The sequence below is a fragment of the Pholcus phalangioides genome, unplaced genomic scaffold (genome assembly GCF_987345545.1).
Source record: "Pholcus phalangioides strain wild (caught in Gottingen) unplaced genomic scaffold, Ppha-v1.0 ptg000011l_1, whole genome shotgun sequence".
NCBI lineage: Eukaryota > Metazoa > Arthropoda > Arachnida > Araneae > Pholcidae > Pholcus > Pholcus phalangioides.
This window is the reverse complement of record NW_028301604.1, coordinates 40,113,303-40,133,572: the sequence shown is the minus strand read 5'-3', so window position 1 is coordinate 40,133,572 and position 20,270 is coordinate 40,113,303. Positions and strand designations below refer to the sequence as shown.

Here is a 20,270-nt window from a genome sequence, read left to right as displayed (position 1 = left end):
TCAGAAATTCCGTCTTAATGAGTATCTACATTATAAAATATAATACTGATTAAATTTCATATTTATGGCGTCAGCGATTTCGGCTCAGTATTGATTGCTCCATATAACCTGAGTGAGTCTCTACAATATAATATTCAAATACTGTCTAAATTTCATATTCATAGCTTCAGCGTGATTCTCTATATTACCTTTGAACATCCCCCTCCCCCGTTAGGGTTTGAGAGAATTTGGATAAAAACCCTACTTAGTGAGTCTTTAAGTCATGCGCCCTGAAAGGGTTATTATTATGTAAAATGAAGTGTACATTTTAGTGAAGGCCCCATTTTATCGGCCCTTGTGCAGTGCCCCGGTTGTCCCAGCTTGGTTACGGTCGTGACTAAAAGGTTAAATTATAGAGGAGGGTACAGTCGCAGGCTTTTGAAATTTTTCCTCTAAAAATAATGAATCCATTGGTCCGAATCTCTCTTAAATGCTAGGAATAGTCACTTGTATACAGCTTTGAATTTTCTCAGCATGAATCTTGATAATTTTTTCTAGAAAAAAAAATTTCCTTAACAGAGGGCCATCAAAAGCATGATGGGGGGGGGGTAGGCCCAGGACGAGTGATATTTCTGAGGCCCTAACTGATAAATTCTACGAAATTTCAACCAGATCTCATTTTTGTGGGGGCATAGGGCATCTCTTCTCCTGACAGGCCCTATGCATTAAGACGGCACTGCCCCTAACTCTAAAAATGTATATCCAGGCAAAAGGGACCATGCACTAAATACATGTAAATTATAACATCTGTGTCCCGTCTTCTTCCGTACAATTTTTTCAGCACTTTTTAGCAGAAATATATACAGGTTGGGCAAAAAGTCAGTAAAAACTTTAAAAATTCATAAAAACCGGAAAAATAACCGAAATAAAAAACGGTTTACAGGGTTAGCATCGCTAAATCACGGAAATTATTTTAAGACAGGAAAAAAATAACTCAGTAAACCGACGATAGCTGGCGCTGACGTGCACAAGTCAAACAAAAGGTACGCAAATAACGAACAGAATGCCTCCAAATCGTTTATTAGAGCTGTATGTGTTCTACATTACCACCATCACAGGGTGCACATATTGCAGGCGAGTCACAAATCCAGAATGGCAGAGTGCAGCAGGTCCACATACAAGGTTTACAACGGTGAACTGTTTATGGATTAGGAGCGAAAGTTCTTATAGACGTCTCATTTGCATATTTCCTCCGAAGACACACGTACCAGCGCCACCTATCGGCTGTTTTTTGAGGTTGTTTTTCCTGTCTTAAAAAAATTCCCAAAAATTAGCGATGCTAACCATGCAAACCGTTTTTTATTTCGGTTATTTTTCCGGTTTTTATGAATTTTTAAATTTCCCACTGCCTTTTTGGCCACCCTTTACATCATTTACAGTAGTAAATTTTAATTCCTAATCAATACAATATTCACCAACACTCGAAAATATATATTTCTGTATGAAATGTTTCGTCACTAATATGAAAATAAGCAAAATATATTAGATTTTTTTAGCTTTTTGCCCTTGGCAGGAATTTTTATTACATGATATTCCACAGCCGCGTGTTAAACATGAAATTTTCCTTCTATAAACAGTTGATCCCGCTTATAACGTTTTCTCGCTTATTACGACTAATTCTTATTAAGATTTCCCGTTTAGCTCCAGTGGACGCACAAACCGTCACAGCACTAGCGGCGATTCACTCCTGGGGGGAAAAAATTACCTTTTTACGTTAACTACTTCGTGGTAGTGCAGCGTCGTATCCGGTGCCATCTTGATTTCCATTGGCATCGCTTGTAAACAATTAACCATGCGGTAATTTGTCAAACACTAGCTGTGGGATTGCCGATTCAAGTGTTCTGTATCCGTACCCCGATGACTAGAAGCAAGCAGTCCGAGGTAACTGTGTCCAGCCGATCGAAGTGATTAAGACGCCAGGAGATCTCGACAACAGCATCACAAGGCCAGAAATACACGATACCGGAAAATTTTAGTGAAAAATTATTGTGTTAGTTTATTTTAATTAATCAATGTAGGAGTACTTTGGGTCCCGGAATATATCCAGGTTAGTGTTTTTATTATATACATTGTGTTTCGCTTAGCCAAAACTCTTCAATGTTTCAATGCCATTTCGATAGGGGTCATTGTTTGATTAAATTTTTTAATTTTAATCCTCTTGCTTTCTACGTATATTTTTGCACATTTCTTGCCGTTTTTCGTCCCCCCGTTTTTGTGTATTTTACTAGCGCCATTTTTCTTTGCTAAGACATCCCTCCACCAGGTAGATAGCTAGTATTTCGTTCTTTGCTGCAATTTTCATTCGAGTTTTTCCGGCCGCATCGTACTTAGATAACTATCCTGTAGTTCTTCCATGTAATATATTTAGTGTACTTGTTTTTCTTTCTTCTTCTCTTAGTTTAGAGAGAGATACTTAGCTTTATTTAATTTTTTTTGAAATGACATTTTTGGATATATTCACATGCGTGCCGAGCCACACACTGTTCTTAGATTCAATTAAACTATCCATAATTCATTTTAGTGTGAGGTCGTATTTAGTTGAACACTGACATGTCTTTCTATCACTTGACGAACAAGACAGCACGTCGGCCAATTCCTTGAATGATTGATGTGTCTGCAACGGGAAACGACAACAACGAAGAAATCTAGCAAAACACTCAAAGAATTGATAGATGAAATTAGGGAGATTACTCTGGCAGCAACAACTCAGGAGAAAGCTGCCTGATCAATATTTCTATTGAGGTTCACAAACTGTTAGGCAAGCTGGAGAAAAGGATCATGAAGCTCTAGCTGACCACAACAACAAAAGTGAGAAATACAATGTACAAGGACATCCAGACAGAATCTTTCCTCCATGCCTTTGCCTCTACCCAAACCTCATCCTTCCTCACATCAATCTTTGATGATGTTCCAAATCTTATTCAAATACTTTCAACTGAAACCCAAACATCATCTCAGCTGTTTCTCAATCCCGCCCTCTCTCCACTTTTTACATTCAACAACACTCCACTTCATATTTTTCCACTTCCATCCACCTCACAACCCTTTCTTCTCTCACCTCCACTCCCAATCCTTCCTCATCCATCCTCCCCAGACACATCTATGCCTCCCACTTCCTCCAACTCTCATTCTATTCTTGATGCTCTATTATTCCAAAATCCTCTCCTCGTACCACCTCCAACTCTCGTACTTCTCTTGACCTCCCTCTTCATACATCCTCTATCATCCCAAAATACTCTTCTTGCACCTCCATTGAATTCCTTCCTGGTGCCGCCCTTACCAAGCTCCTAATATCCCACATCCTGTGCTTTACACCCTTCCCCCTACCAAATTCAAACACTCCTTGTTGCAACCTCGCAAAAAACATTCATCTAGAACCTCTAAACTTTCACAACCGGCAATCAAAGCATCTTCAACTTCAGTTCAATACTCTACCTCTTTAACCTCTGCTCAACATCTTACCGCTCCAACCTCCTTTTTCAACACTGTTAACTGTTGCACTGACCCCCCTTCTCTACCTCAATCATATGCTCAACTTGTCCGTCTCAACAGGCAGGTACCCACCCTCCTGATACAATTCAAAAGCCCGATAGACGATGACCACATACACAACGAACAGGCAAAGCTCAAGGCATTCTTGATAGCTTATGTCGATCTATCGGCACACAACATCAACATTCAACACGTAAGACCGATCAGGAGCGGTATAGCTATAGACCTATACACTGAGGAAGACAAGCACCGGCTCGGGCAACTACTAAAGAAGCCAACACAACAACACAACTCAGAATGGCAAGCGAAGACCCCCCCCCCCCCCATGACAACACAAAACTCTTCATATATGGCGTTCCGAGCAACACTATTTGAACTTATTTGAAGGCACACGAGTTTTTCTTAAGCAAAAATGCTGCTTCTATAGTACTCTGTTATTAGACGAAAACTTGCCAAAGTGCACCCGTGCTTGATCTTACATTTCATTGCATAGTGCGCCACCGTCCCCTCACCTCGGCATTTGCGGATGATAGATGGCAGCGCTTTTTTCACCAAATCTATGGAGATATGCATAAGGAAGAGCCTGTGCTCTGTAAAGAAATGAAACATTTTCCTGCTCCATCCGAGACTGACATAGGAGACTCTTGGAACCATCTCATTTATTTTCCTCCTTGATCTGATGTTAGAGTCCCAAAGATACTGCCATTTATTTTGCAGGTCTTCGTTCAGAATATTCGTGGCCCATGACCTGGGGGATGGAAGTGAATCATCAATAGTAGTTAACTCTTTAGCATGGAGATCCACGATCTCATTGCCCAAATTCTATGCATGGGCTTTAACCAAAGACAAAATAATTCTGGAGTTGTTGATGCACTTTTCCTTAATCTCTCGGGCCATCTGGTGAGGTGCAAAAGATCCAAGATAGCGTGTAATGACGACAGAGAGTCTGTGTATATACCTGCCACCTCTTTGTGTTCACTAGTATATTTGACGGCCTCCAAAATCGCTAACAGCTCCACTTGGAAGACACTTGTTAATAACGATCTTCCTAGACCATCTTGCCGTAACTTCTCGGTTCTTGACTACCACATATGCTGCCGCTGTTATTTGCTCAGTCTTTGAGCCATCGGTGTACACGTTTACACTCTTACGATCTTTTCCTTTGTTCTCTGTCGGTGTTACCTGGATATCTATAGAATATGAAGGATGATTTGACCAGCCTGCAATTTTTAGCTGGAAGTTTTCCGGATGTAATATAATCCCATCATGCAGCTCGACAGGTGCACACAGTCTAGTCAGCAGTGTCAACTTTGCCTCCATCTCTACCCATAAGCCAAGTGGAGGTAGACCCAGGATGACCTGTAATGCATTATTCGGCGCCGTTGAGGACGCTCTTGAGGAATCCACGTTGCAATGAATCTAGCTTAACCCTAAGGCTAGCCGTCAGTCTTTCGCCCCACAACGTTGCCACATATACCACTACCCACTGTAGTTATATGCAAAGTTCTTCTCATATGGTCATTGATGCCGCAAAATCTTCCTGCTACACACATCATCCTTGTTCTTCTTCATAAAGAGTAGGAGGTTACCTTTTTTAAAATGTGAGGAAAATAATCCCAAAATGATACATCTATTAAACAATAGATGAAAGAATTCTGGGCACTATTTGTTAATGGTCTTAAGTAACACATTCTTGATGCCATCCGGCCCTGGTGCCTTTCTGCAATTAAACTTAGCAACTGTCCTTCTGATCTCAGCCAGGTGAGCACCCACACTCTCTTGTAGAACGGGGCAGAGCACCCACAGAATTGATTCAGGAATAAAAATCTCCTATATAGATTTCTCTCTTCCCCCCCCCCCCCGTAAATACCGAACACAAAAAAAAAAAAAAAATTAAAGGAAAAGCTGATTGTTTCCTCTCTATGATTCTTGAATCTTGCTGGAGTACCTGTTGCCATCACAATTGATAGAGTCTTTAGGCGCCGATACAGCAAACATTTTACTTGTAGTGCTCCCACACATCCCTTCGCCCAGCTTTCTCACATTTCTGCTTGTGTCCCTTTTCCCTGTTTTTCCTAAGGGATGGAGGGTATCCAGATGCATATGTTTTGATGTGGCGTCAGAACCGGAGGCTGCTGCTTGAGCACCCAGTGTTTTGCAGTAAACAAAAAATGAAAAAATATTTTTTTCTTCATCTATACGTCTTGTTCTGTCGTGTTGCTCTACTTATGCAGTGAATATTTGTGACACCTTTTCAGGCACCTACGATAGGTATTTTTGGAGCCCACACCCGCTTTTTTAAGATTCTGTCCACGCAGGCAGGGGTGCAACTAGGGGGGGGGGCAGGCGGCACTGGTGCCCCGGGCGCTGAACCAGGAGGGGCGCCGAATTCATTCTTTAACTGTTTTCTTTACATGCAAGGGGGTATCAAAATTCCAGTTTGCCCCGGGTGACAAAGTTGTGGCCCTGCACGCAGGCGTACTTCCTTTATCTCAGGGCAAAAGTATTTTACAATAAGTGAAATTCTGCATTGATGGGGCGATCCAGACACACGTTTGAATCGAATAAATGAATGCCTCCAAAGATTTTTTAAGGAAAATTTGTCTCCTTGTTTATGACTGATACCGGCACTGGCGTACGCAAGGAGTGGGGGGGGGGTGTTCGGGTTATAACCCCCCTCCGAGCCAATATTATAGTGTTATTTAGCAGGAAAAAACCTCCCCTCGAGAAAATTCAGCGTACGCCTATGCCGGCAGATATGGGATAATTTGCTAATAAGGTCTTGACAGTGGTGCAATTGTGTGCGCGCGCGAGTGCATTTATTTCCTTAAACCAGCGGTTCTCAACCGGTGCTCCGCGGAGTCCTTGGGGCTCCATGTACACTTTGGGAAGGGCTCCGCAGTCACTCGAAAAAAATAAAATAAATCAGTAAATTTGATAAATAAATAAAAGAGACTAATCTACGGAGCTCCGTCATAGAAATTATATACTAAAAGGGCTGCGAGTAGATAAAGGTTAAGATCCGCTGCTTTAGACTGTTCATCAAGGCAAGTCCTCTGAGTGTTTGGACCTTCTTTCATTTGAAGCAGCTAGGTAAGCAATAGTTCCACTTATACTATATCAAGTGGTTCCCAAGTGTTTGCCAACCACGGCTCCCTCGTGCATGGCCCCCTCCAAGATGTTGAGGCCATGAGATTGTGAGGGCGCAATATATGCCAGCCCCTAGAATGGTATCTTTTGCGGGGGGCCGCAACCTGACATTCACGGGTCCCTTTATAACGAATTTATAGCGAGAAAAAAAAATGACGAGAATCGTCACGGGCCCAAAGCTGCAGCCCTGTCAACCCAACCCTTGTGGGGGCCCTAGTCCTAGCCATCGTTTCTCCTCCGCCTTTTAGAAGTACTGAAAGAAATCAATTTAGAGCACGGAACAGGCACGCATCAATGTTGCAAAGTCACAGTGACACCCACTACGAACCGCAACGTGCACTTTTTAGAATCATCTAAACTTTATATCTAAATTTGTTTATGTAAAAAAACGTCGTTACATTAATGTATAGCGAATTTGTTTTTTCACTTTCCATTTTGTTGAAGCAGACCAGACCTAGGCAGTTGCGAAAGGTGCGGTCGCACCTGGCCACAAAATTTAGGGGGCCGCAATTTTCGTAAAAGAAATCCTTTTCTTCTGAAATGGGAAACATGATTTTTTTCCCTCCTGAAACTTGCATTTCGTGGGAGAAGAAACAGCTTCCAGTTTCAAATCCCGATAACATAAAAAGTGCTCGTGGTCATTACAATTAATGAAGGAATTCCAAAGAGCATATGCAAAGACAGGGTTTTTCAGTTCCCGACATCCCCTTGGGTACGGAAGTAGCAGCGGATATATTAATGTGGGGTAAATGGTATGCACGTAGGGGGGAGGTAACTCCAAGGAAGGAAAGGAAATAAAGATTTTGAAACCATTGATATTCCTCTTTCTTTTATTTTCCCCCAACGCTAAAAATGCTATTAAACGATCAGTGAAGTTTGCCGACAACCAGCTGTAGAAGCTTGTGAGATTTTTTTGGTTGCCCGATTTTGCCAATGGTCAATTCTTTGCGTTATTAGGATGTTATTTGCATGGTTGTGCTTACAGCAACGGCATTGTGCTAAATGCCTTAGTAGTCGTCGTCTTTTTTTGCATGTTAGATAGCGAGTAAGGCTGGGACCTGACTACGGCGCAGTTGCACGCGGTTGAGGTTGGGGGGGGGGGGAAGGCATCATCTATAGTTTTATTCTGTCAACGCACAGATACAACTGCAACCGCTGAGCGCGGTTTTTTCAACCGAGAAAATCCACATTTTTTGGGACGGTTGGGGTAACCGGAAAGCTGCCATCATGTATTGCAAAGGCTTGAGCTCCCTGATGACGGTTCGGCTGGACCTGCGGTTGCTCTCTTCCATTGTCTATTAAGTGGTTTGACAAGGAGGGTGATGGGATTTCGGATGCACTGGACAAAGGAATTGCTCTCCTTCTCAGGCTGCCATAAAAAAAATGAGAGGAGAAGACAAATTCGAGGAACTGTATGGTGAAGTTCCATGCGACGGAAACTAATTCTTTGTTTGGCGCTTTTGCACTGATAACAATAAAAAAAAACCAATGAAGAAAAAATTAAATTTTTCTAACTAGTGAAATTTTTTTGCTTTCCTACATGAGTGTCGCGCGCCGTGATAAACGCGATCATATTAAGTTTAGATATATCGACATTGCTCAAAAACATACTCAAGATAATAGTTGTGCCGCATAAAGTTTTATTCTTAACTTTTCATATTATATTAATATGTATCAACATCATTATCTCACTCACCCTTACAGACAATATATATAAAAAGAAAATATTAATCACTCACCAGACACCACCTGGAGCGATGGCCTTTTACGCCATTCACCGAGGTATCCCTCTTTGACGGCACCTCACATATTAGTTTCCCTCATCTCACTCCACGCACTGAGCGCATTTTAGCGCTTTAAGAAATTAAAGACACATCTTCCCAAAAGCACCCGAAGTGCCTAGCACTTCAACACTAAGGACTACACCCTCATTGAACTCACGAGAAGGAGCGTGTTCTCCGCTAGAAAACTTGGTGAGCTCTGTCTGTCTCAATAGGCAAAATCAGAATTACTTTAGTTTCAGTTTTCTTTGTTCGCATGAACAACTAATGTGATTGGCTAATAAGGTGCTTTTGCACTCATCACATATTAAGAAACCAAAGAATGAAAAGGAGAAGGTGTTTTGGATTTCAACTGGTAAAATCCGGATCGTGGCATAGCAATGATTCATAAGATGAAACGTCGCATCCTTTCTAATGATAGAGATATTTTGAAAAACAAGTATGTTATGGCGTGACGACTTCTATGTCATGATTATGCTTTCATATATTGGCGTCAATGTTGTTGATGGATCCCAGCAAGTTATATCTAATATAAATTAAATGAATGCGCTGCAATTCTCAACGTGGGAAAGAATGTAGGAAGATGTTAATGAACATGTTAACTTTAAATTAATATTTGAAATGGGATTTTAGATTTTTAGAATGAATACATTAAAGAGGAAATTGCGATCATGACATGAGCATACATTGAAACTTGGTTATAATGACATTCATAAACTAACGTGATTACGCTAAAACCGAGATGTATATTTTAGAACAATTGAATGAAATGCATTGGATCCCGATTATAACGTGTTAGCAAAAAACCAATTAGTTACCTCATCCAAAAGAGTACAAATTACAATATATTTTTATATTTGCAAATTCTCCATATCAAACTTTTGAAACATTTATTAAAAGCCTAAGTATGAACCGGGGATGAAATATGTCCCTAAGAGCTGCATTGTGTGTGTTTTGCTTTCATTATTGTCTTTTTGTTATTTATTTTTGTATTGTATATGAATGTGGCTGTCTATCTGTTGTTTTTGCAATGAAAAAAAAACCCATCTAGGCCAGCGGTTCTCAACCCGTGCTCCGTGTGAACTTCCAAGGGCTCCGCGGCCCTCGAGGAAAATAAAAAAGAACCAATAAATTTGAAAAAAATAATTATTAATATTTTTGAATAAAAATAAATCAGTAACTTTGATGAATAAATAAAAAATAGGCCTACGGGGCTCCGCCATAGAAATTATATACTGGAAAGGGCTCCGTGGGTCAAAAAAGATTGAGAACCGCTGATTTAGACAAAACGTTGTATGCGGGTAATATAATGGCCCTTTGTACCGTATTTCCTTCTCGTGCTGCCCCCCCCCATCTTTCCCCAGGACCTTCTACCCCGGGTGGGGGGGGGGAGGGGCACTGTTTCACTTGTTGGTCGAAAATCGAACTGCAGCTTAATCCCATTATAGCAAACTTCCAAGAGACCGGAGAAATCACTTCGTTACAACGAAATTTCCTTGTAAAGGAATTCCAGGTTGTTGCCTTTGTGCCTATGTAAACTGTTGTGGGAGGTTAGAAAAGTTTTCGTTAGAACGAGATTTTCACTGTAACGGCGGTATTCGTTAAAACGGGGTTAGACTGTATTTGTTTTACTTCATAAATCTCCCCATGGTCTCATTGACATATCCTGAAAATTTTGATGTACTCGGTTAAGCAGTTTTTGAGGAAAAAATACTCGAAGTACGAGAACTTAAACTGTAATCACCCATTATGTAATTATTTACACTCTAAACCGGAGGTCCTCAACCTTTTTCTAGTTGTGAGCACTGGCTGTACCCATCATCGAAAGGAGAGCACCCTTACAAGTTTGATCATACGTATGCATGAAAAATTAGGATGATTTTAATCCTCGAATGCAATTTGAACGAGGTAATTTGATTGAAACGTCGATCGAATTCTAGCAAGCAATTATTGGACAGGAGCTTCGAGAATTCCAGTTGCTTCAGGTAGCACCGTGGTGCTCGCGAGCAACAGGTTGAAGATGCCTGCTCTAAACCATTATACTACATCTGGTCATGTAGGCGCTATGTGAACAAGAAGCCCAGGGTCACGCGAATATGGGTGGCTTTAAGATGGCCTTGGTCCCACGAACAGCTTTGCTGAGTTCGCAAAGTGGTCCCTTCCTCCTTCCTCCCCCCCCCCCCCCCGCTTTCTGATGTACACCCCAAACCCAAAACAGAAGTTCTCGGGGTGTGGGTCGCTTTTTCTGGGAATGTTCGGCATTATCACTCGGAAGGACGTCACGACGACTTTCCATTGCCGTGAACCCCTGCAGTGCTTTGGAATGGCTCTTGCTATTCTTACGAGCAGGCCGAAGAAGCCGCGAGTCGCAAAAGTTTCAAGAACCCCTGCCAAGGTCTTCCAAACGGGTATACCAGTCGGTAACCGTTTTTCAGTTTGTTTGCCTTCATCCGGATTTCTGAGAATTATAAGAAAAACCATTATCTATTTTAAGGGCAATAGACCTGTTGGGAAAAGTAATAAAATTTAGATACTGTACTTCCATTTAAGCCCAATTGACTAGCCTTCCATGCACGCCCTTGGGAAAACGAATAGTCTTTTAAAAAAAGGGACTTCGCGAAACATAAAACAAATATCGTGGAACCTGTCAACTCGGACATCTCCTACATGGGGCAACTTTGAAAGGCACCGTCATAATCCTACAACACAGAATGTCGGCAATACCGAACGGCTTAATTTAATTGTAATGGAACCGTAGAGGTGTCCGCTTCAGACAGGTTTTGGTATCAGTAAGCCAATCTGAAGCCGCAGCTACGATTATTATTGGAACGCGTGAGGGCGCTTGCACAGTGTTGCAGTACATTACTAATCATATTTTATCCATCTCATTTCTTATTTACCAGTTCCATTAGTCAGCTGTGTCAACGAAATTTTTTTGTGCCACCATGTCTTCAGCAGATTCTGATTCGTTAATGGCTAGCGATAGTTATTCCGAAAAAATCATAAGCGCGGTTGAAAAAATACCAGCTTTATATGACAAAAATATGTTATTTAAATAGTTTTTTTTATAATATATGTTATTTAAATAAATTATGATGATTCCAGTCACGATATATAAAAAAATTTGTGCGATTTGGTCACGAATCGTAAAAGCATCAAAAATGGGTCAACTTGTAGGTTGTCTTTCTTCAACTTTGAATTAATTTCAAACGGCAAATATTGTTACAGAAAATTAAATTCCATTACATGAATATTTTTATTAGTATATACAGTAAAACCCCTCCTTTTTGTGAACACGGACAGGACAAAAAAATTAAATCCATGTAAAATGGGTGATCGTTAAAAAGAGGTTTGAAATTCATACTTTTATATATTATACAACTGTAAATCATTATTTGTCCGTAAAAGAAGGAGTATCCGTTAAGAGGGGGTTTTACTGCAATGCAGCTTATGATCACGAATTTGCATGCTAACTGGAGCCAACTTCAGCTTGGCGAAAATAATTTAGCCAATCCCGAGATGTCACGTGACATTAAAAAATAAAAAAACCCCGGTTGCTAACAGTAGTGTGTGTTTCACGCAAAATTCCACGGTTGCTGATAAGATCAACCGCACCAGCCGAACCGTAGTCTGCCGGCAGCCTAAAAGTACAGTACTACCTATGTTTACTGCTGGCCAGAATGATTGCCAATATAGCGGCATTGCCCCTTTCGCAGCTCCCAACAATAGTCTAACAAAGAATCGCTTCAAAGCACCGAACCGGCACATATCAATATCGACGACTCAGCGCGGTGGCCCTAGTAGCCACGACGCACACTTTGAGAACCATTGGTGTGAACAGTGAAGAGGAAGTACAAACATAATTACTCTATCGAAGATCTAGGCATTTCGTACTTGGATTTTCCAACGAGCGAATTCACTAGATAGTGGTAAGATTCATATATATAATTCGATGTCAAACGAAACTGTTATCAGCGATATCTTTGTAGATTTTTCGAACAGAAACTGTTTCTCATAGGATCTTGTTTCGAAACTTAACGGCAGAGTGTTATTTCTGTTAATTACCGGACTTGAGCCGATAGATTTACAGTTGAAACTGTCGTGCTCGAGTGTGTAAGAAAAGTTTTTCTTTGATGAAAATACATCAGGGTGAGTTTGTGTATTCTAATTTTCATTATTAATCCTATTATTTGAAAAATAAGCGGTGCGTAAGCTGAATCCAATGAAGATTGACGAGAAAAGGTTAAGTAAAATGCAAAGAATTCTATATTGCATGTGAAATTCATTTTTCCCGACGATTTCCTTATATATGTTTCAATTTTTTAAATTTTTTTATCACTATTGAAAGCAGGGCAGTGTCAAACATTACTTTGCCGCCCCCCACAACTTTAAAATTCAATAATTTTGTTTGTTGTTCTCACCTAAAACTGCCGCCCGGGGCAATTGCTCCCCACTAGTTACGGCTCCGTTCAAAGTACGAAATGAAATATTTTACTGCGGTATAAATTTTCTGCGGTCTGCGTGAGTCACGCCTGATTTGAGCCGCCACTGAAAAAAAATTCATTTTAATTGTTTTTCCCCTCCCTCAATTGAAGAAAAAATTTATAACCAATGCTCTGGCATGAGTAAATACTAATTCAATTGGATATGATTAGCGCCACAATAAATTTGGTTGGTACTTGCCAAATTATTTGAAATTTAATTTACTCTTCGATGGCTCGACAGTCTGCTTAAAGACCCTATTTTTAGTTGACCTCTTCACAGTCAACACTTTCAGGTTGTAATTATTGTATGCTATTCTGAAAGTATCCATCTACCTTAACAGTCAGGTGGTTATGACAGCATATGCCGTCGCGCCAATATTTAATCTAATTATTTCAATTTTTGAAAATTAATTAGTAATTATTAAAATTCTCATAATTTTTTTGGTTGGTGATTTAAAAAAAAATTGGGAAGTCAGTTTAAATGTATTCATAGAAAGTTTTAATCAGGAAAATTCATTTTATTAGCTTCAAACGTTTAAAAAGGAGGAATTAATTGGTCACCTGACTGGTTAATTACCTTACCCTATCATAATTATATGCAAGTAACCATTAAAACATTTTGTATAAAAATTCAAAGATTTACGTAATAAAATATTTTCATAGATTAGGCTCGTAGCGAAAACCATGACTATTGTTTATATAAGATTTCAATAATGAATTATTAGAAATTATTACTAAAGTATCTTATCACGGGAAATAAAAAAGTAATTTATTAAGTACTGGAGTGCGCCGAAGAGTAAATAGATGAGAAATATAATATTGTAGCAGCATGTAAATAGGGATGGCTCTTACTGCTTGAAGAAAAAGTATTAAATCAGGAGTAAAGAGAAATATAATTGCAGAAAAGTTTAGAAAGAGAGAGAGAGAGAGAGAGAGAGAATGTGTGTTTCGTGTCTGTAAAAACACTCGAACTATAGCGCATTAATGACTCTCGGAGAAAACTAATTTTTTATGCATTTTATCTAGCTAGGAACACAGTTGCGAATTTTCGGGATCACTTCACTGACGCGGCTTATACGCCATCGTGACGCGTAACCAATGTCGTCTCGCATGGTGAGACTTTTGCCCCGAGGCTCAAGCCACCCATGGTATACAGAATTTATACCAAAAAATATGTTTGTGTTTATTTTTAACATTTATTTTTACAAATACGTTTTTAATTGTTGATATCTTTCAAGCCGGCCCCCCCCCCGGCGAACGCCTGTGTGAGCACCCACTGGTCAAAAATACTTCCGACGCCCCTGAGTGTCAGCAACATCATTCAGTGACTTGGTTATTAGTGGTGATGGCACATGGAAAACGAGAGGCAACACATCTCACATAGGTGCGTGTAGCGTTATAGGAAATGACACTGGCAAAGTTTTGGATCGAGAGTTTTTGTCATCTTACTGCAAATCGTGTGTGTTCTGGGAGGGACGCAAAGGATCGCCAGCCTGTGATGAATGGAAACTTGGTCACCGAAGAACGTTTACGTAATCACGTTGGATCTGTGGGACAAATGGAAGTCCTAGGCATGACGAGGATTTTTCAACGATTGAAAAATGTTCGTGGTGTTCGATATACCGGATACATTGGAGATGGTGATGCGGAAACATACCAAGCCATCATGGAGAGTGAGCCATGTCCCAGAGCTGCTCTCAGCGTCTGGGGCTAATACTCAAGATACCAATTAATACCACTCAATTATTCAACCCTTGTCCTCAGGTCGGAGTAAATTATTATTTATTTACAGCTATAACAAATAATGTATATATGAGGATGTATTTAAATTACATACTTATAAATCAGTACATATGTTTTATGCTACTACTCCTTGAGCGAGAGAGGAATGGAGAAAGCAATAGGTCAAGACTTACCCCAAACTTTCGTCATCTTCCGCTCCTTCCACTTTCCTCCAAAACCCCCGGACAACCACCTCTCATCAAGACCTAGTTCGTTCTGTCCCTCTCAACCACCTTCTCTCGTCCAACTTCCTCCCGTTTCCCTCTCATTGGTTCCGTCTCCTAAACGTCACACCCCTTCCCCTTTGGGTCCCAGACTAGAATCCCTTACTGGAATCTCGCTGCTGCCCCGATGTCTACATACCAATGATAAATCCCTCTGCCACTCCTTCTCAAGGTACCACTGCCCAAAGGGCAGGGTCAATTCTGAGAATCTGCAAAAGGCGTTGGAGGTAACACGTGTGCATATAGGTGCCTCACCTATTTCTATACACGATATCTGAATAAAAGTCCAACCCAGTTCCCAGACTGTCTGGCGTCGTAAATAAAATTATATTCTAAAAGGCTTCATTAAAATTTAACTACAAATTAATGTAACAAGTTAGCGAGTAGCTTGTTACAGCCATATGGAAGTGACGTGAACATCCAGAAAATAAAATGTGTTAGTCACGTTCAAAAGCATCTCGGCACGTCTTAGAAAGTTGAAAAAATTTCAACTGGGAAGAAATTAGAAGACGGCAAGGGATTCGGGGGGGAGGGTCGCTTGACCGACAAACTGATAGACAAACTTACAATGTACCATGGCAATGCTATTCGAGAGCATAAGGATTCCTTGAAAGATATGCGTAAACCTGTAGGGGCCTTTCATTTTCATACGAGTTATAGAGACAGTTAGCCAACTCATAACTTTTGTCTTGATTCTTGGTGTTCTTTCCAAAGGGCCGTTAAACATAACGAGCTCTCAACATATCGACACAAAACAGATTCCTGTTGCTATAATAAAGGCTATAAAACCTATATTTAATGACTTATCTCATCCAAAATTGCTTAGCAGGTGTCTTGGAGGCAAAACTCAAAATACAAACGAATCATTCAACGGCTTAGTATAGAAGCATTGCCCGAAGATTTCAGGTGTGGGTCGCAAAATTGTTGAAATCGCTGTAAATGAAGCTGCGGTCTTCTATAATAGTGAAAATTGCGGGAGACTAGAAATTATGAAGAACCTCAATATCAGAACTGGAGAAAATGCAACTAAATGCATGTTGAAACTCGACGAAAGGCGCTTGAAAACATCTGAGGTTAGGTGCTGCTCCAAAGCACGAAAGCGTGTCGTCGGGCAAAGCGGAAAAACATTTAATTTCGCCTGTGAAAATTTAAGCAATAGTGTGTTTTATATGCTGCAGGAGAATTTGACGTGAAGAAGAAGAAAGAAACATCAACAGAAGATCAAGAAACCTGACGAATAATTAACATTTTATGCCAGTCCATTTTATAAGAAATTTAAACTGGTGGGGCACTTGAAAAAAAAGGCACTCGAAGCGGAGTAATCTCCAGTGTGTTCGTATAAATGACATAGCAGGCGAAAATTTCAAATTTTAATAAAATTATTAATTAATAAAAATATTAATCAGTAAACATTAACTAATAAAAATATTAATCAGTAAACATTAACTAATAAAAGTATTAATTGTTACACTCATTAATTAATTATAACTACGAAAATTAAATACTTATAGCAGAGCAATAAAATCATGAGCGGAAACAGGGGGGGACTGGTCGTCTCTACCGAGTGGAGGATCAAATTTCGAGAGAGGCATAAAGGACTTCGGAATGGGGGGGGGGGGGGGGCACAAATATTTTCTTCCCGAGAAATTATGAGTTACTACCCTTATGAGTTACTGTCTATGAAAGTTTCACTAAATTTACTAAAAAAAATAGAAATATTAAAAGAAAATACTCTTTATATGTTATATTTACCAATTTCTGTTAATATAAATGCTTTTTGCATATAAAGAGTATTTTCTTTTGATATTTCTATTTTTTTAGTAAATCTAGTGAAACTTTCATAGGCGGTCAACCCTATTCTCTGGCCAACTTACCTTTGCGGCAAGTTTTTCTCGGAACGGAAAATAGGCACCATAGACATAATACAAAAATAACCCCTATTTCGCGGCCACCTCTGTATGCGATCAGCGGCCAACCTGTCGTCTTAGAGGAGTTTCACTGTATAATTTATTTTTCCTAATTTTTAATGGGCTTGGGGGGGGGGGGTCGGTGCACGCGCCCAGCCTCCCTGCCCCTTTGCCCCTACCGCCCTCCATTTCCCCAAAAATAAATCTGTATTATCATAGGCGGAGAGTGGAGGAGAAAAATCCGTCCCCCCTCGTTCGAAGCGCCTGCATCCGCTTATGAATGAAATAAAGTGTGAATCCCCTCTCTTGCGGACACCCTGCGGAACAAAACAACTTGTCCGTAAAAGAGGAGTGACCATAAAGAAGGAGTTTTTTGTTTGTGATTGAAAAATTACTTTTTGAAAAAAAAATTCATCATTTGAACATCGGTGAGAAAGGGTCCATAGGTGGATCCTTTGATCTCAGATTTATTTTTCTTGTAATCTTGCACATAGTCATGAGCAGAGATACGGAAGTTCACGGGGGGGGGGGGGAAATCAACATAATTTTTAGGAATTTATTCAGGTTTATTAGCTTTGCATTGAGATAAGTAGACCATTTTTCTAATACAGATAAATACCCTGTACTACATGTACGAAATACATTCCTATTCATTGTACTAGCAAGTTTGAAAGAAACGTGACGTCAGTACAAGTGAAAAGAGATAAAGATTTTCCTTTCCCCTCTAAATCCCTTTTCTTGAAATTCTTTTTTTCCCCTCCTTTTATTGTTAGCTAAAATTGTTTCTTTCCTGATAAGAAACTCTCTCAAAAACGGTTATTCATTTGCCTATAATCAATTGACTGCTTCATCACCTTCATTTTCACTTGCGACAGTATTCAAACAATGTAAGAAAAAATGAGTGACAGAGAAGAGCTTTTATCTCAAGCTCAGAAAATGAATCATCTAAAATAATCCGTTTCCGAGTCGGAAGAGGAAGACATAAATGATGTAATATGGACTGGTGCAAACTTAATGCAAGAAATCCGCGAGAATATTATTAATATTGCAAATATGCCGCTAGTTCTCATTGTAATGCGGAACATTTTACTGAATTTTTGTAGCCTACTGTATTTTTATGGGGACTTTTTCTCATTTTTTTTATTTTTCTACTATCGGTTCAATTCACAAACTTAATAATTGCTACTTCAGGTGTCTTTCTTATATTCATTATAATTTTCAAGTACTTCGTTTACCCCACATCTGTATGTTAGAGAAAATGCTTCATTGAAAAGCTATCAAAACTCATTTTGTGAGAATGGTATGAACTCGTGTGTATATGTTGCAGTAAATATGAAAAATCGGTGATTACCCATAATCGCCAGTTATTATGCGTAATCACCAATCGCGTCGGTATAAAGTAAATTAATTTTCCTACATTTATCACTTTTATCAGTGATTACGCATAATTCCCGAATGTAGTTGATCAATAACATAAATATGGAACAAATCATACAGAAATATTCCCAAATTCGACCACTTATCAGTTTTTCCCGTACGTGATGGGAGGAATTAAATTAAAATAATGTTATAATGATGAAAACATATAAATTATTATCAATTTTGTAATGTTAGCTATCGTTAGAATGTTACCTTTAGAATGTTGGAATTACCTTTTGGGTGAAACAATATACTAGGGAAAACAACGTGAGCATACCAAAAATTAGAAGAAAACAACAGCTAGATGCGTTTCGGAACTGTATGAAGTTCCTTCTTCAGTAGCAGAGACAAATAGTGGAAAGACAAAATAATCTTTATAGCTGAAGTTACTCGCCGTTCAAGACAAAGAGTCGGACTTTTTGACTCTTTGTCTTGAACATCGGTATTTGTCTATTTATCACCAGTAGGTAATAGGTAAATGTGATAAATTCGGAAAATTTAACAAATTTGTCAAAATGGTCTGGAATTATGCATAATAACCGAATTTTTCACATTTACCATAAAATATATACGGGGGGCACAGGTAACGGTACGCACGACATTTTACTGGCGAACGTTGTCACTAGAGGCATGCTCCCAATTAGAAAAAAGTATCCAAATAGCGAGCATTTCTCAGGTACGTCATTCATGTTTCAAAGGGTTGTTAGTTACTAAAATGAAACACATTAGTTTTTGTACGGGCACCCGTGCCCGAAAATCAAATTAAAAAGTTGTACCCTGTCTGTCTCTCTACTGAAGCCAACAAAAACAAATTCCACGTTTCCACGTGGTAAAACAGTTTACCCGCATTAAAATGCTATTTTTCCCCAACATTCCCCCATTTTTCTAATTCGAATGTCTCAGTGAATATTCCACTTAGAAACGTGGAATTTTTTGACATCATAAGGAGAGTCAGGGCAACAACTTTCCAGTTGGATTTTTTGGCATAATATGTCCGTATAGAAAGTTAAATTTTATATTTTAATAACTATAGTACCGCTTGCAACATGAATACGTGTCTGTGCATTCACGACTTCAGTAAATTTACAAATTTAAATAAAGCCTCGTTGAAAAAAACGGAACAAATTGTATAAAAAAAATAATCGGAACAAAAATTACAGGAATGTCCCGTAATAGGGGGGACATGTGGTCCGAAAAATTGTATGAGACATTTCAGTGGTCCTTGGGTTCAAATTAAATTGGAGTTTTTTGACTTTTTTTAACACAAATTCAACAAAATGGTCAACTTTAGAAGCCTTATATTTTGTATCTGAAAGCGCCTATTAAATAAAAATACAAACGCCTATAAAAAAAAAGTTTGTACATACCTATACAAACAAAATGTTCGAATTTCATTATTTGTGAAATTAGTGGAACAGCAAATATAAATTATATTTATAATTCAGATGGATTTGTATGACCCATTTCTGAAGCCGATGCGATAAGAACCCCTAAAATGGATTGATGATCGAAAAAAAAAATCAAGCATAAATTATACGTTCAATATCTATACACACTTTCCTCCTTTATTTTTTTAACACCTAAATTATAAATTATCTCATATATATGCTGAAAAATTTGTATTTTAGGTGTTCTGCATATACAATACAAATTAAATTGTATTAATTTTAGACTAGTGCATTAGAATAGAGGCATTAAGTGGGCGTTACAAAAATACCACTTCAGTCAAATCCTTAGCACCCCTCGCTCGATGTCCTGCGGAGCAGAAGGGGGGAAAGCATTTTCTAGCTGGCCACTTTTGAAAACATTTTGTTGAAGGTGAAGTGTTTTTTTTAAAACCCTTTTGTGAATCTTCTGTGATCCTCGGAGGGTTAATGCATAATATATGCAAAACAGGGAGGGAGGCGATGTACAAATTTGAAAAAAAAGCATTGCAAGAAATCTATCAAAAGTTTACAGAGAGAGCTGCAATAAAAAATTATGCACACTGGG

The 20,270-nt window shown here is 39.2% G+C and overlaps 1 protein-coding gene across 5 annotated transcripts in view; it reads right to left on the bottom strand.

Annotated features, from left to right (window-relative positions):
- Window positions 1-20,270, bottom strand: part of sev (receptor protein-tyrosine kinase sevenless) — a 1,896,734-nt gene that overhangs the window by 680,906 nt on the left and 1,195,558 nt on the right. The window lies entirely within an intron of this gene.